Source organism: Aegilops tauschii, chromosome 2 (assembly GCF_002575655.3).
Source record: "Aegilops tauschii subsp. strangulata cultivar AL8/78 chromosome 2, Aet v6.0, whole genome shotgun sequence".
In the NCBI taxonomy this organism is placed as follows: Eukaryota; Viridiplantae; Streptophyta; class Magnoliopsida; order Poales; family Poaceae; genus Aegilops; species Aegilops tauschii.
In genome coordinates this window covers 253,859,283-253,875,826 of record NC_053036.3, presented here as the reverse complement: position 1 = coordinate 253,875,826, position 16,544 = coordinate 253,859,283, and the positions used below count along the sequence as shown (strand labels likewise).

The 16,544-nt window shown below is 53.3% G+C and overlaps 1 long non-coding RNA gene across 1 annotated transcript; it reads left to right on the top strand.

Annotated features, from left to right (window-relative positions):
* Positions 1 to 7,789: 7,789 nt before the first annotated feature.
* LOC141041632 (uncharacterized) lies at positions 7,790 to 10,000 on the top strand. Its single transcript, XR_012202396.1, has 2 exons — positions 7,790 to 8,795; positions 9,563 to 10,000. It is a non-coding gene; the product is annotated as an uncharacterized lncRNA (long non-coding RNA).
* The last annotated feature ends 6,544 nt before the right edge of the window (positions 10,001 to 16,544 follow it).

The following is a 16,544-nucleotide window of genomic DNA, read 5'->3' as shown; positions in this document are numbered from 1 at the left end:
CCTGGGTTTTTAAGCAAGCTAGCAAGTTAAATGCAGAGACCAAGGAAAAAGGATCGCAGAGCGAGGACGATGACGAGGAAACCCGGCAGACAAACACAGGGGGATAGAAGAAGTTTCCCCCTCAGGTCAAAACGGTGAACATGATATATGCTACACACATCCCCAAAAGGGAGCGCAAGCGCGCACTAAGGGATGTTTATGCGATAGAGCGAGTCGCCCCAAAATTCAACCCATGGTCATTGTGCCCGATCACTTTTGATCGTCAGGGTCATCCGACCAGTATTTGGCATGGCGGATCAGCCGCACTAGTCCTGCACCCAATCATTCATGGATTCCACCTAACGCGACTCCTCATGGACAGTGGCAGTAGCCTCAATATGCTCTATCAGGATACAGTGCGCAAAATGGGCATTAACCCATCACAGATCAAACCCACAAGGACTACCTTTAAAGGAGTCATACCAGGTGTAGAGGCCCGCTGTATGGGCTCAATCACATTAGAGGTAGTCTTCAGATCTCCGGACAACTTCCGAAGCGAGGAATTAATCTTCGATATCGTCCCCTTTCGCAGTGGCTATGACGCACTGCTTGGACGAACCGCATTTGCTCGATTCAATGCGGTACCTCACTATGCTTATCTTAAGCTCAAGATGCGCGGTCCATGCAGCGTTATAACGGTCAACGGAAACATGGAACGCTCCCTCCATATAGAGGAGCACACCGCCGCCCTAGCGGCAGAAGTACAGAGCGGCCTTTTCAAGCAGAACCGTAATCCGGATGCCGAGCCCCTGGACACCGTTAAAAGAGTCTGGACTATCCTGCACAGGAGATCTCGGCTCGTCAAGAGCTCGATTAGCAATTCGGCCTCCGTCCCATCCCCGATCAAGTAGTGGCATTCGTACCACGCATACATAATTACGCACTCCAAATTCCATGGGCATCGACGGAGGCACAGACAGTTTGTGATCCATAGTTCGGCTTGACCGATCCTGGATACACGTATACTTCCACTATTTCCTTTTTCCTTTTTCAGATTTTCTTTTACATAAGCCTTCTTCGACGGCCGGACTACTGGCCCTATCAAAGGATGAAATACACCAAGGAAGCAAGGAGCTTTGGCGTACAAGGGAATCCCCAGGTGGTCTCTGCTAACGATTGCTATACCTGTTTTACATACCCGCACGCAGCTCGCTCTCAGTCGTGATGTTAAATAGCCTTACTTGCTTATCACATTTCTTGTACAAGTACGCCTCGACGTATTAATCACATTACAATGGTAAATAAATGGTAGCATGAGCTTATTACTTGATTTGCTCCTTGCCTTTATATTTATTACTCATCAAACCCGTACACTCTGGTACGTATCACTTCGCTAGGGGCTTCATCACGCCCAGCAGTACGGCAATAAAGTCCGAACACTTTTATAGTATGGTTCGGCACCCCGAACTTATAGCATTATATGCATTGGCTCCGAATCATGTCTTTGGTCAATAGTTGGGTTGCCCGGCTCCTGTGCTTACTACCTTACGTTCCGCTATATCAGATACGGTAGTAAAGGGAGAACTACTACGATTGTGTCCCGGTTCTTCCGGACGAGCACCTCAGTAGAGAAAGCCGAAAACTGACTGTCATGATGCAGCGAGAGCTGGTCAGCTGTTCGAGAGGTTTCAAATCCTTAGAGATTTTTTCTGCTTTATGCGAGGAATCGGTTTTTATCCGATCAGGCGTGTATAGCGCCCCTAGCTCGGTCTTCCGAATACCAGGGGCTTCGCCAAGATTCTTATTGTCAAACCCCTATGGCTACGTGAGGGCGATAAAAGCCGTATAGTCCAATTGCCTTGTTCATTGCGCTAAACACCTCCTTTAAGGACCAGAATGTGGAGTAAAGAGTGTTTAGATTTATCCCGGACACCCCCGTCGTATCTACGTGGGGGCAAAAGCCAACGACTGCTTAACCCTCAGATTACATAAACGGCCGCACAGGAGGTAAAATTTTAAGAATCACAAGCATTATATTACATAACGACCTTGTTTCATGTTACAAGACAGGATAACATGAATGTTTTCATGGGAATATAACATCCTTCGCACATTGTTCCGCCACAAGGCGGGATCCTTCCAGGACACCATCAATATATAGCTCGGGTCGGCGGTGCTCCTTGCCCTCAGGCGGCCCTTCGGTCATCAGCTTCTTGGCATCCATATTCACCCAGTGCATCTTGACGTGGGCGAAGGCCTTCCGTGCACCTTCAATGCAGACCGACCGCTTTTTGACTTCAAGCCGTGGGCAGGCACTAACAAGCCGCTTCACAAGTCCGAAGTAGTTGCTGGGCATAGGCTCGGCAGGCCATAGCCGGACTATTAGGTCCTTCATGGCTAGCTCAGCCGCCTTATGCAGCTTGACTAGCTGTTTCAGCTGGTCGCTGAAGGGCACCGGATGTTCTGGTCCGAGGTATTGAGACCAGAACAGTTTCTCCGAAGAACTCCCTTCTTCGGCTCGATAGAACTCGGCAGCATCCGATATGCTACGCGACAAATCCGTAAACGCCCCTGGAGAGCTCCAAATTCGGGTTACTGCATATCTTGGATGTCCTCAAGCTGCTTCTTTATGAGGCCGAGCTCTTCGTTGGCCTGCTCTAGGCTCTGCTTCAGGCCGGAGACCTCCGCAGTATGAGTGGCAGCAGCTAGCAGCGAAGCCTGCTTATTTACATAGACATATTATGTTAGACTCCTGCAAAAATTGTTTTGATCCTCTGTTCGGCTTTTTCTTTCCGAGCACCGAACAGAGCATCAGGGGCTACTGTCTACACTGTGATATTCTTTCTACGATTATTACCTCAAAGCCTATTAAAAGGCTAACGCAGGCCTCGGTCATTCCGCTTTTGGCAGACTGAACCTTTTTCATCACCGTACCCATAAGGGCACAGTGTTCATCCACAATGGAGGCGCCTCGCAGCGCTTCCAGCAGATTATCCGGTGCCTCTGGTTGGACAGAGGTCACCGGCGGAACAGGCACACCTCCTCCTTTCGGGGAAGGCCGTTCGCTGAACTCCAGAGCCGTGTAGGTCTCCGGAATGGTATCCAGCTGAGGGCCGAATGGAACTTGGCCCCCATCACCAATCCCCATGGGGGATTTTCCCCCCATGTGTCCGGCGGCCGAGGAGTCATCCTAGGGCGCCACCTTGATGATCTCTGGAACCTTCCCTCTGTCTGGGAAGGTCCCTTGGGACACCACCTCATCACCCTTGGGCGAGACAGAGTGGGCAGGCAGCGGTGACATGCTAGCCATCTCCTTTGAGTCTAGCGAATCCTCTATTGAGGATCGCTGGGAGCTATCGCGGGCTGGACTGCAATGGCACAATTTAAACTTATTAATATTACAAAGCGGAAAGGCCAGGCATCTGATGTGCATAAGATTTGGGGTACTTACGAGGCGGACCGGGGCTTGGTCCGGGGCATTCGCTCCGGACTGCTATCGACATCCCTCGCGGAGTTATCTGCAAGGGAGCCCTTCCTCCTCTTGGGCGCCTTTGCCTCCAGATTTGTGGCGGCCCCCCTTTTCTCCCTTCCCCTCAGGGGGGAGCCGCTTTCTTCCTCCTCCTCCTCGCCGTCGTCTTCGGCGGCCGAAGAGTCAGTCTCGTCTTCGGACGACATGTCCGAAGCACCCTTTCGGTGAAGGCCACTCCTGGTCCCTTTGGCCATCTTCTTGGCCTTCTTCTCATCATAAGGCGCCGGAAACAGCATCTTCGTCAGGAGTGGGGTCTCTTCATCTTCGGGTAGCGGAGCTGGACAATTAATCTGCCCCGCTATGTTGGTCCAGGCCTAAAAGAAATTGATAGGAAGGCTTAAACTCTTTCCTCAAAATATGCCAGTAAAGGCTATACCTTGAAAACATTAAAGAGCTTACCGAATTAGCCTGACGCTTTAAGCTAAGCCCACGATTCTCGGTCGTAGGCGGTGGTGTCTCGCCGGCCTTGAAGAGCACTTTCCAGATATCTTCGTGCGTCGTGCCGAAGAGCTCTAGCAGCGTCTGGTGCTTGGCCGGATTGAACTCCCACAAATAGCAGGTCCGGCGTTGGCACGGAAGGATCCGGCGAATAAGCATAACCTGGATCATGTTGACAAGTTTGATCTTCTTAGTTAGCATGTTCTTGACGCACGTCTGGAGCCCAGTCAGCTCGTTCAAAGAACCCCAGGTTAGGCCCTTCTCTTGCCAGGAGGTGAGCCGCATCGGAACTCCGGATCGGAATTCAGGGGCCTTCGCCCAGTTGGTATCGCGCGGCTCGTTGATGTAGAACCACCCCGACTGCCACCCCTTCACCATCTCCACAAAGGAGCCTTCGAGCCAGGTAACATTGGGCATCTTGCCCACCATGGCACCTCCACACTCTGCTTGTTGACTGCTCACCACCTTCGGCTTCACATTAAAGGTCTTCAGCCACAGGCCGAAGTGAGGTGGGATGCGGAGAAAGGCCTCAAACACGATTATAAATGCCGAGATGTTGAGGATAAAGTTGGGGGCTAGATCATGGAAGTCTAGCCCATAGTAAAACATCAGTCTGTGGACAAACGGGTGGAGAGGGAATCCCAGCCCGCGGACGAAATGCCCAAGGAACACCACCCTCTCATGAGGCTCGGGGGTAGGGATGATCTGCCCTTTGGCCGGGAGTCGATGAACGATCTCCTTGGCCAGGTCGGCCTCTCGGAGTTCCTTGATATCTCTCTTCTTAACAGAGGAGGCCATCCACTTGCCTCCAGCTCCGGATCCGGACATGGTTGGAGCGCTTTCTCAGGCGGGGGAAGCTAGAGCTTGGGCGCTAGAGCTCAAGAATGGATGGGCAGAGGAAGGAGAAGGCATAGGCGAATGAGGACGAATCCTTATCCCCTTATAAAGGGTCGCAAATATCAAGCGCCTCCTCAGTCGCCTTAAAATTCACCTATTCCCAAGGGCTGTGTAAACAACACGGTTGGGTTACCCATACCCGTATTGATGAAAATCCCGCAATAAGGGGACACGATCGCTGCTCCGACGAGACATGCCAATGGCAACCGCGTCTTGAAACTTGGAACGACAAAACAAAATGGTCCAAAATTATGACCGGGCAGGCCTGATATCACGTTGTAAAAAGTTGTCAGCGGATTGGACTCGTGGAATATTATATTCTCTCTGCGGTTGTGTGTGGTGTGTGTTACAGGTCCGGATACAATCATCATGTCCGGAGACTATCTTGGAGTTCGGAAAGAAGGGAACCCGCCTTGCAATGCCGAAGACAAATCTGCATGCTGGACTCCTCGGCATTGAAGCCAGGTTCAGGGGCTCCTGAGGGAGTCCTGGACTAAGGGGTCCTCGGGCGTCCGGCCTGTTAACCATGGGCCGGACTGATGGGCTGTGAAAATACGAAGACCGAAGACTGCACCCGTGTCCGGATGGACTCTCCTTGGCGTGGAAGGCAAGCTTGGCGACCAAATATGTAGATTTTTTTCTTTGTAACCGACCTTGTGTAACCCTAGATCCTCCCGGTGCCTATATAAACCGGAGGACATAGTCCGGAAAGGACAGATACTCATTACCATAGTCATACAGGCTAGACTTCTAGGGTTTAGCCATTACGATCTCGCGGTAGATCAACTCTTGTAATACTCATATCCATCAAGATCAATCAAGCAGGAAGTAGGGTATTACCTCCATAGAGAGGGCCCGAACCTGGGTAAACATCGTGTCCCCTGTCTCCTATTACCATCTACCTTAGACGCACAGTTCGGGACCCCCTACCCGAGATCTGTCGGTTTGGACACCAACATCGAGCGTCCTGGAGCGGACGCTGCGACAATGGTACCGCCGCAGCGCCTGCTAGTACCTTGCCGCTCGGAGCGAGGCTTGACGGCGGCATTCCTCCCAACACGAGATCCATCCCCGCGTGGCGTCCTGGCGTGCCTCGTCAAATGCCAAGACTTGCGCGCAGCAATGCCTAACCTCGTGTGGGAGAACCACTTTAGCTCCGTAGACGAGGAAGAATGGAGTTTCGCCAGTCGGCTTGGTCGCGGTGGTGCAGATGGACCATATCACGGACTGGAGCTCGTCCAGCTAGCCCCTGCCGCAGGCTTCAAGCTTCTTCTTGAAAGTCCTTGCCTTGAGACCTCTCAGGACCTCTGCGTTTGTGCGCTCGGCTTCCCCGTTGCTCCTGGGGTGTGCCACCGAGGCGTAGCATATCTGCGTTCCAAGGTTAGCACAGTATGTTTTAAAAAGGTTGCTGGTGAACTGCGAGCCGTTGTCGGTGATGATGCGGTTAGGGACTCCGAACTGGCTCACGAGGCCCTTGATGAACTTGACCGCCGAGCCGGCCGTGATGGTACGGACTTGCTCCACCTCCTCCCACTTGGTGAATTTGTCGATGGCGACATAGAGGTAGCAGAGCCCCCAGGCGCTCGGGGGAACGGTCCCAAGATGTCCAACCCCTAGACTGCAAACGGCCACGAGAGTGGGATAGTCTGGAGGCCCTGAGCAGACTCATGGACTTGCTTGGTATGGAACTAGCAGGCTTCACAGGATCTCACCAGCTCGGTTGCGTTGTTGAGTGCCGTGGGCCAATAGAATCCGCTACGGAACGCCTTGCCCACCAAGGTGCGCGAGGACGAGGGATGTCCGCAATCCCCTCCATGTATGTTGGCTAACAGCTCGCACCCCTACTCCCTGGAGATGCATCGCAAGGAAACATCGTTCGGTCGTTTTCGGTATAGCTCACCGTCCCGTATGCAGTAGGCTGTGGCCTGCCGAGCCACGCGCTCTGCGCCTTCCTCCTTCTCTGGCAGGGCTCTCTGCAGCAGGTATGCCTTGAATTCTTCGGTCCAGCACCCCTCCTGAGGCTCAAACGCGAAGAGCAGACGCGCTCCTGAGGTCGGGCTGCAGGCGGGGGTGCCCGAGGTTGGTGGCGGGGGAAGGTCCTCCTGAGGCGGTTTCGGCTCCGCAACCGGAGGGGCTGCCGAAGGCTTGAAGAGCCGTTCCTCGAAAACAAGGGCTCCTGCAGCAGGCGTGTGACGCCCCAAGACCGGCGCCCCACATGCCTTCCATGGACTCTGAGGTTCGTCATGTGATTTTGCTTGGTTCGTTGCATTCATCTTTGCATCATGTCATCATGCAACCTTTTTTTAAACTCAACTAAATAAATTGCATAGATCGTTGATCTATTTAAATCGAGGGAAGGGTGACTTCTCTTTATAACTTATCCTCCCAATATTAGGGAGCTATTATAAAATAATCCATTGTTGTGGAATTACCTTTGACACACTTGCAGATAAATCCCAATGCCTTTGTTATCTCAATTCTTGGTCTCCGACTTGTCCTCATATTCTTTTATCGTTTATCGAGGCTCTTCCTAAATTCTCAACATTTTTTGGCCACACCAAAAACCTAGTCCCAATTCAAAACCATTTGAATTATATTCAAATGAATTTGAATTTATATCTTTCGATCATGCCACTTCTATTTTTCCTGCTTCAAGCGCATTTTTATGAGTCCAGGAAAATTAACCCCATGCCCAAGTTCTTTCCTAACCCTCTCTTTCTTTTCTTCTCTCCATTTCTTTTTCTGCTAAAGAATAAAAGAGAAGGGAATAGAGAAGGAGAGCAGCGCAGCTCGGCCTGCTCGCAGCAGCCGGCCCAGGCCACCGTGGCCTCCCTAAGCCTAGCAGCCAGGCCCACCTGCGGCCTGACCTAGCCGACCCAAGAGGCCTGCCCGATCTCCTCTTATCCACCCACTCGCTCGACCCCCCTCTCCCTCGTTCCCCTGCTCGCGCCGCCACACAGGCACGCAGAGCGGCAGCGCCCCACGCCCGATCCCCTCGACCGCTACCTTGGCCTCCGGCCATGGCGCCGGCGCCGACGACCCTGCAGACCGCTGCCCTGCTGCCATGTCCCGCCGCTGCCACACGCCAAGTCCCACGCCGCTGTCGTCGTGACGACCTGCATCGGTCCCTGCCACGCCCCTGCATTGAGCAGCCAGAGCCGCTCGTCGCCGGATCCCGTCCGCTGCCGCCTGGATCCGCGCGTTCGCCACCGTCAGCCACCTTGAGGAGCCCCGCCGCCCCGCAGCATATCGTTAGACCGCACCGACCGGTCCAGTTCCTCGTCCGCGACCTCCCGCTCTGGATCCGCCTCCTACGATCGCGCCGTCGTCCTCCCAGCGCCGCCTCGAGCACGTCATCCTCGTTCCCACGCCGACGACCTCCACTGCCTCCCTGCCAGGGTCCCTCAAAGGCTTCCTTCGTCACTTTGCCTCGCCTCCCTTCGCTGAGCTGGGTTGCCCCTGCTGACCTTCACCTTGGTCCGGCGTTCCCCTTGTCGGATGCCTCCATGCCACGACCACCTCCTCCCCGACGCCTTTGCTGCTGCTGCAAGACCACCACGGCGCCATCATGGAGCCCCAGGCCAAAGTTGACCACGGCTGTGCATCTCTCCTTGTGCCACTTTGAAGACCGAGACCATCAAATACTCCAACGTTTATCACCATGCACGACTACAGCGCCAAGGGAACCACTGCCCTCGACCTGGGGACACCAAGTTCCCCTACGACCCGTGTACGACTACGGGTATTCACCAAGTACCCTTCGGATGCGCCTAGTGCGACTACATGGACCGCCAAATTCCTCTACCGTCGACCCGAACATCTACGAACCGTGTACGACTACCGTCGCCGTGGATCCGACAAGATCCGTGTACAACTACTTCCACTACGACCGTCGCTAGAACATCTACTTCCACTACGAACTCGTTTCGCCCCGAAAATGCACGCTTCGAAGGTATAACCCCGAGACGACGCCGATGAACGAATGCATGTGTGTTGTATGAGATGCACCACTTGCTTGCACCATGTCCGAATTGATCCTTGCACGTTCCTCGTTAGCCTTGCCACCGACATGTGGGAACCCGGTAAACGGGATTACCCCACCATCTCTAGTATGTTCCGCACATCCGCACACTTGCTTCTTTTGCACCGATATCTCGATGAGTTGTCGAATCATCGGAATGTTACCGTGGCATCATTTCCGTTGTCGTTGCCGTGGCACCCTTTTTGTTCCGCCATGGTGACCAAATGCTTCATAACATGCCTCATATCTTATTATACCAACATTTTCGTAAAATTGCATAAAACTTGTATATGTCATCCGCATCATGATAACAACATTTAAAATGTTTAAAATTGTCGATTGCATTAAATTGTTGTATGCACATGAGTATTTACCGGAATTGTTGTTTGATGTTTCCGGCCTCATTTAAACTTGCCTAATAGTTAGTTTAACTATGCTTCAGCTCTTGCCATGTTTAACAATATTTAATTTTGTTGGGTACATAAACGGGAGAGAACTAAATAAATGAATGTGGTGTTTTGTCAATATGCAACTCGTTGCATATTGAGCTCCACTTAATTTGTAGTATTGTTTCTTGCACTTTGCCATGCCTCATTTAAACCGGACATGCATCATATTTGATTGTGCATCATACCATGTTTATTCTTGTTGGTTTACCGTGTTGTTTGCTTCTTTCCGGTTGTGCTCCTTCTCGATAGTTCCTGTTTCGTTGCGATTGTGAGGACCCGTTCGACTACATTGGTTCATCTACTTCCTGGACTTGTTGTTCTTTCTAGCAGGATTTCAGGCAAGATGACCGTCACCTTGGATCTCACTACTATCTTTGCTATGCTAGTTGTCTCGATGCTATCGCTATGTGGCGCTACCTACCACTTGTTTATCAAGTCTCCCAAATTGCCATGATAGTCTCTAACCTTTTACCCTTCCTAGCAAACCGTTGTTTGGCTACATTACCGCTTTGCTCAGCCCCTCCTATAGCGTTGCTAGTTGCAGGTTGTTCCATGTTGGGACATGGATATCATGGAATATCACAATATCTCTTATTTAATTAATGCACATATATACATGGTAAAGGGTGGAAGGCTCGGCCTTATGCCTGGTGTTTTTTTCCACTCTTGCCGCCCTAGTTTCCATCATACCGATGTTATGTTCCTTGATTTTGCGTCCCTAACACGGTGAGGGGTATGTGGCCTCTTGACAGTTCATTTTGAATAAAACTCTTTCAGCAAGGCCCAACATTGGTTTTAACATTTGCCATAATAATACTTGAACCTCATAATTAATTGGCAAGTTGGTAATTAGAGCCATCCCCGACTTAGGAGTCCCCCTTCTTGATCGAATCACTGACGTTGTTGAGCCTAGAACAAAACTGTTTTGAGTCTTAGGATTATATATATCGGAGAGTAGGATTCTTTTTACTCCTCAGCCCCCTTCGTCGCTCTGGTGAGGTCTCCTGACGTAGATGTTTTGACTTTCCTCTTCTAAAATTTCATGAATGTTTTTTAGGATCACGCGGGTATCTTGGGATCGTTCCGATATTCTTGTGACGAGAACATTGTTCTTGGTGCCTCCTTACATTTAGGGGTTGTGGCAGTGTCCCGGGGAGTTGAGCTTCGAGGTGTTGTCGTCACAATTTTATCGTTGCAGTTCTGGAATACCTAAGTTTCGCCGACATCGAAAATCTCTTTTATGCAGTTGTTGGTGAGATAACCTCGACGCCACCCAGTACTGGGGCGGGAGTTCGGGAGTATTGCCATAGCTCGTATAACGGATGCTTTTCGAAGGTTGAGGTACATGATTTCCGGAGTTTTCTTGGTTATGTGTTGACGGATGGATACAGCTGGATGTAGGGATTGTTAGTTTGGGTGAGATATTTTGCTTCCCTTGTTTCCCCAACACCAGATTGCATAACCAGAAAGTTTCGGGAGTTTTTAGATGAGAATTCAAGTATCTCGTAGGATATCTTTCCAACAGACACATGATACGATATGGGGTCTATCACATATTTCTTCAGGCTTATTCTGCAAGCCAATCCTTTGTTTTGTATTATTTGTGGTATTCGAGTTGCTTCAAAGTGAAATGTGGATTCCATACCTTTTCCTAAGCGGTGTTCTCATATTTCTATGGGAGTGCTAATCCTTCTTGATCACTAAGATTGTCTTTTCAATTCTTTTCCAACCGATGTGCTTCTCTTCAAGTGGATCCGATCATTCCAACATTCGCAAGATCAATTCTAAGTTTTTTCTCAACGGTGTTCGTTTCATCCGTCCCAAGTTGCCTTTGTTTTTCCCGCCCTCCCACCCTTTTCTTTAAGGACTCAAATTTCTTAATCAAGTATCCTTTTATTGATGGGAAGTCTCTCCATTCTTTTCCATCAATGTTCTTATCTAGTGATTTTCTCGTGAAGACGCTAAGGAAGCTTCAACTTTATCGTTGTTCCTTTCTAATTCTCTTCTCCGGTGGATTTAATTCAAGCTTTCGATGTTGATCATATCCATTTCATCCTTTCATATGATTTCTCATGCCAGTGCACCTCTTAATCGTTCACTTCTCGCTATTCATCTGCTCCGGACTATTGAAGATATCTCGAAGATTCTGTCGGGGGAAATCGACACCTATGGAATCACTGGGATTCCTTCTACGGTTGGCGGGCGCGGTGTTGTGCAAATAGCGGGTCGGACAGGAAGCACACAGATCGTTTACCCAGGTTCAGGCCGCGAGGATGCGTAATACCCTAGTCCTGCTTTGGTGTATGTATTTGAGTGTTCTTGTGTTCTTGAGCTAGCTACGGGGAGTAACTTGCCCAAAAGATCCGAATCCTCCTCCTGGTCGCCTCGGACCTCCTTTTATAGGCAAAAGGGGCTGCCACAGTGGCACACAGGAGGTGGAAAGGTGCACAGTGGATGAGTCTATCCTCTGGCACCGTCGGACAAACGCATTTAATGCGCTACCGACGTGCCCCTCTCGCTTTATCGGGGACGACAAGGAAGCACGTCCCAGCTGTCGCCGCCTCACCTGGCTTCGACATGCATCCGAGCTGACGAGGCGTCGTGGTGCCACGTTGGCTGGCTGCTGGGCTGGCGCGATGGTGGAGCCTTCACGAAGACCTGCATGCCACCACGCAGGTGCTTGTTGCGTCGGTCGTGGAGGCCGCTCGCCGCCACGCAAGTGCCTGCTCAGCTGGTTGAGCTGGCAGCTGCATGGGGACGGCGGTGGAGCCTTGGCAGACGCGGGCCTGGCCGCGGCCCCATAAGTGTCCTTGGCAAGGGCCTTGCCGGGGCCCCGGCAAGGGTCTTGCCGCGGCACCGTGGTCGTCCCTGACAAGGGTCTTGCCGGGGGTCCCGTGGATCTCCTCAGCAAGGATCTCGCCGAGGGTCGTCGTCTTCTGGTCCTCATCTGATCTTATGTGTTCATGATCTTGATGAAGATCTGCATGCCACCACAGAGGTGCCTCCCGAGCCTTGGTTCCAATGAAGTTGGTTGGTGGTGTTGGAACCCGCGGGCTCAAGGGTGGCTTGCTCTGCTGGCATCGGGCAAGTTGCCCCGGCAAGGCTCTTGTCGGGGCTACGGAGGCTGCCCCGGCAAGGGTCTTGCTCGAGGAGTCCACCTCGCCCTCTTGCTCTGTTGTGCTTCTGGTCTTGGTGTTGCCTCGTTTGTCTTGCGCTTCGGCTTCCTTCTCTGCCCTGCTTAGTGTGGCCGCGGGCGCGGCTCCGACTGCCCGTGCACAAGTAAAGGGGTAAAAAAGGAGTGTCCCTACTTTTATACAGCGACAGGAGCCCCCGGGCCTGGGCCACACATAAGCACGACACGTTGTTGGGCCAGGCCTAGAACGGTGCGCGGGCAGGCGGGGCAGGATTTTACCGTGGTAAGTTTTCGCTCGCTAGCGCTTCCCCACGACTCGCGTTGAGCGCGCGACATGGAGGGTCGTGCGTGACGTGGGGGTCATGCGTGGGGCGGTTTTCGCATGCATGCGACACATCGTGGTAAAGCGGCAGCTCGCGCCTTCCCCATAAAAAAGAGGGAGGCGCAGAGGCGCGGCTCATTTACTGAGTGGACTCGGGTCACGGTCTTCAAGGCGCCCGCGCCCCACGATCACGGGATGGGGAACGGTCGCCTCACCCGTCCCCTCGATCTTGCTCGCTCGCCACGTGTCCCCCATGCAGGTGGCAGGTGGCGGAGGCGGGAAACCGGGTCGTCGCTGATTGGGGCAGCGGGTCGGTCCCGATTCCCTGCGCCCCCGACGGTTGGATTGGTTGAGTGGGGCGGCCGAGCCCCGACCCCGCGCCTTTATAAAAAGGGGGATGTCATCCCACATTCTACCAGCATCCATCTCCTTCCACTTCTGCTCCTTTCTTCCATCTGCCATGGCGAGAGGGGGCGGAGGCCCTTCAACGGTGGCGGCGAGGGTCGCTGCTCGATAGCGTGCCCCTCCTTTCCAAGAGCCTGCGGCGGCGGAGCCGGCCACGAGAGGAAGGGGGAGGGAGCGAGGCTGAGGTCGCCGTGGCGCTCGGGGAAGACGGGGACGGGCGGCGCACCGGCCTTGCCCTCGCCAGCGATGCCTCCCGCGATGGAGGGCCACGTCGGGGACCAGCCCCGTGAGTTCTTCATCAGGCTGCGCCGGCCACCGCGCCGGTGTCTCAGTCTCCCTACCCCATTTGCTCGGGAGATGGAGCTCGATCCGCCGCAGACCCTCAGGCTACACATGAGGGGCTGCGGGAACAGCGGTACACGGGTCGACGTCGACTTCCCCGCTCCTCACGTCATGTACCTCCGTCGTGGATGGAAGACGTTTGCTCGCGTCCACAGCCTGACGGCGGGGCTCGTCCTCTACTTCAAGTTAATGGAGGGCGGCCTGCTCTCCGTCAAGGTCTTTGGAGATCTTGGAACTCGCCTAAAGTGCTACATGGAGAGCTCCTCCGACAATGAAGATTCCTCCTCAAGCGGGAGTGACGAGGAGGACAGCGACAGCGACGACGAGGGCGTCGAGCGGCGGAACGCCGACCTCGACTCCGGTTGACCGTGTCGCCCCTCCCTCGGCCACGCGCCCTGCCGAGGGCCTTCCTCGTCAAGCTCTCCATCGGCGCGTTCCCCGTCGCCTCCTTGGGTGGCTGGCGGAGGAGGGTTGGAGAGAGCGAAGAAGGCGGGTGGCGGTCGTCAAGTCGGAGTACGCGGGCACCAACGCCTTCGTCGCGTATTGTCGGCCCGCTACCTCATCTTCCAGCTCCCCTCCCGGCACCGGGATGTTCTCTTGGTGCCTACTGCCCCTCGTACCTCGCCTAGGCGCTCTTTTTGCCCTCCTGCTATCTTGCTCCACCTTCTGGGGGGAGGGACAAGAAAGGGATTACGGGCACCTTATCTCTTTTTAGTTTGTAAGCCTGTGGGCACTTGTTAGATTTGAAATTTGTAATCCCCTTGCTCATGTTTTTCATCCCGTATGAACTATACATGTATGGGACGTCTTTAATGAAAATGGGTGCTTGCCGGGTTCTTTGTGCGTGAGTGAGGCCCATGCCAAGGAGTGAATCCTTGTTATTTTTAAGATAAACATTAACGCCCGGCAACAGGCCTTGCCGTCCCCTTTCTTCAGCCGACCATTCTCACGCTCTTGGCGGAGGCAGGGGCAAAGTAGAGTTAGGCCCCTCGTTTATTTCCTCGCCACCGCGACTACGACCCGGGTCCGACCCAGGGACTTGGGTACAGGAAAAAGGGGGAGCACGATGGTCAAGGAGCAAAACGAGGTTTCATACGCCCCAACTTCATACGGAAATGCACAACAGAGGATGAAACACTTATCTGAATCTGCAGCCCCCGGCAGCTTTGGCTTGCCGTGGTTGGATTCTTGTATCTGCAGCCCCCGACAACCTTGGCATGCCGAGGCCGGGGCGCCGGCTCGTTCTCTTTCTTCCAAACAGCTCAGCAGAAACATCCATGTACCCTGCGAACCAAAGAGGATGGAAAGGAACAGAGAAACGCACACTCGACCTCTATGCTAGGGGTTAGTCGCCGCTAAGCACTATCAACCCTAACCGAGGGAGAGACTTAACCTAGCATGCATGCTAAAACTTAGGGCGCCAACGCTTCATTTATTTATGCTCAGGGTCTGCACCTGGCTTTGTACAGAGGGTTACATGCCTTGCCGGCAAGGCTAGTACAAAAGGTGGTTTGCCGAAGGGCCCGCCAACCGCGCCTGATGGGTAAAACTTGCGAAGATGTTCAATATTCCAGGAGTTGCTCACTGGAATAGCATCTTCGGTCTCCAGGCGGACTGCGCCGGGCCTGGTGACTCGTATTACCCGATAAGGGCCTTCCCACTTTGGCGTCAACTTGTTGGAATTCTTGGCCGATTGAACGCGCCGAAGAATAAGCTCGCCTTCCTCAAAGCTTCGGGCATGAACCTTGCGGCTATGGTAGCGGCGCAAGGCTTGCTGGTAGCATGCTGCTCTCACAGCCGCCCGAAGATGATCTTCCTCAAGGAGCATTGCGTCATCTTGCCGCAATTGCTCTTGCTCAAGCTCGTCATAAGCGAGCACTCGAGGTGACCCGTATGTGAGTTCCGTGGGGAGAATTGCTTCTGCCCCGTATACCAGGGCAAAGGGTGTCTGGCCGGTGGCTTGATTTGGCGCCGTTCTGATCGACCAAAGAACCGCCGGCAACTCATCAATCCAGTGCCTTCCACTCTTGTGCAGCTTGTCAAAAGTCTTTGTTCTCAGGCCTTGCAGTACTTCAGCATTTTCCTTCTCCGCCTCGCCGTTGCTCCGTGGGTGTGCCACGGAAGCGAAACAGACCTTGCTGCCGAGGTCCTGGATGTATTGCATGAAGGTGTGGCTTGTGAACTGCGTGCCGTTGTCGGTGATGACCCTGTTTGGCACACCAAAATGGCAGACTAGCCCCTTGAAGAACTTGACGGCTGACTGTGCTGTAACCTTTCTCACTGCCTCCACCTCCGGCCACTTTGTGAACTTGTCGGTCGCAACGTACAAGTACTCAAAGCCCCCGACAGCGCGGGGGAAAGGGCCCAGTATGTCGAGCCCCCAGATCAAAAATGGCCAGGAGAGAGGAATTGTTTGAAGGGCTTGAGCTGGTTGATGAAGCTTCTTCGAATGGAACTGACACGCTTCACACTTGGTTACTAGTGTCGTTGCATCCTGGAGGGCAGTGGGCCAGAAGAAACCTTGCCAGAACGCCTTGCCAGCAAGGGCCCTCGACCCTATGTGGGAGCCACATATGCCTCAGTGTATCTCCGCCAACAGCTCCAGTCCTTCCTCCCGGGGGATGCACTTCAATTTCACACCGTTCGGCCTTTTCCTGTACAGGACCTCATCGACGTACTGATACATAGCAGACCGACAGGCTACTTTCTCCGCTTCTTCCTGCTCCTCAGGAAGCTCCCCTGTTTGGAGGAACCGGACGGTATGTTGCGCCCATACCGGAGCTTGGGGCTCGACGACAAGGACTAAAGGCATTTATTTTGCTATGGGAGCGTCCGTCTCTACGGCCAGGGCTTGACGGCCTGCCGGAGTCAGTCGCTCCTCAGCAGGCTCAGAATCCGCGGCAACCCCTTGCCAGCGGCCCCCCGGGGCTCAGCGGGAAAGTACTTGTCGGGGCCTGATTTCCTCCGTTTGTTCTGCTCCATTGATGGTTCGACGGATGGTTGAGTTAATTGAAGCAAAAAAGTACCTG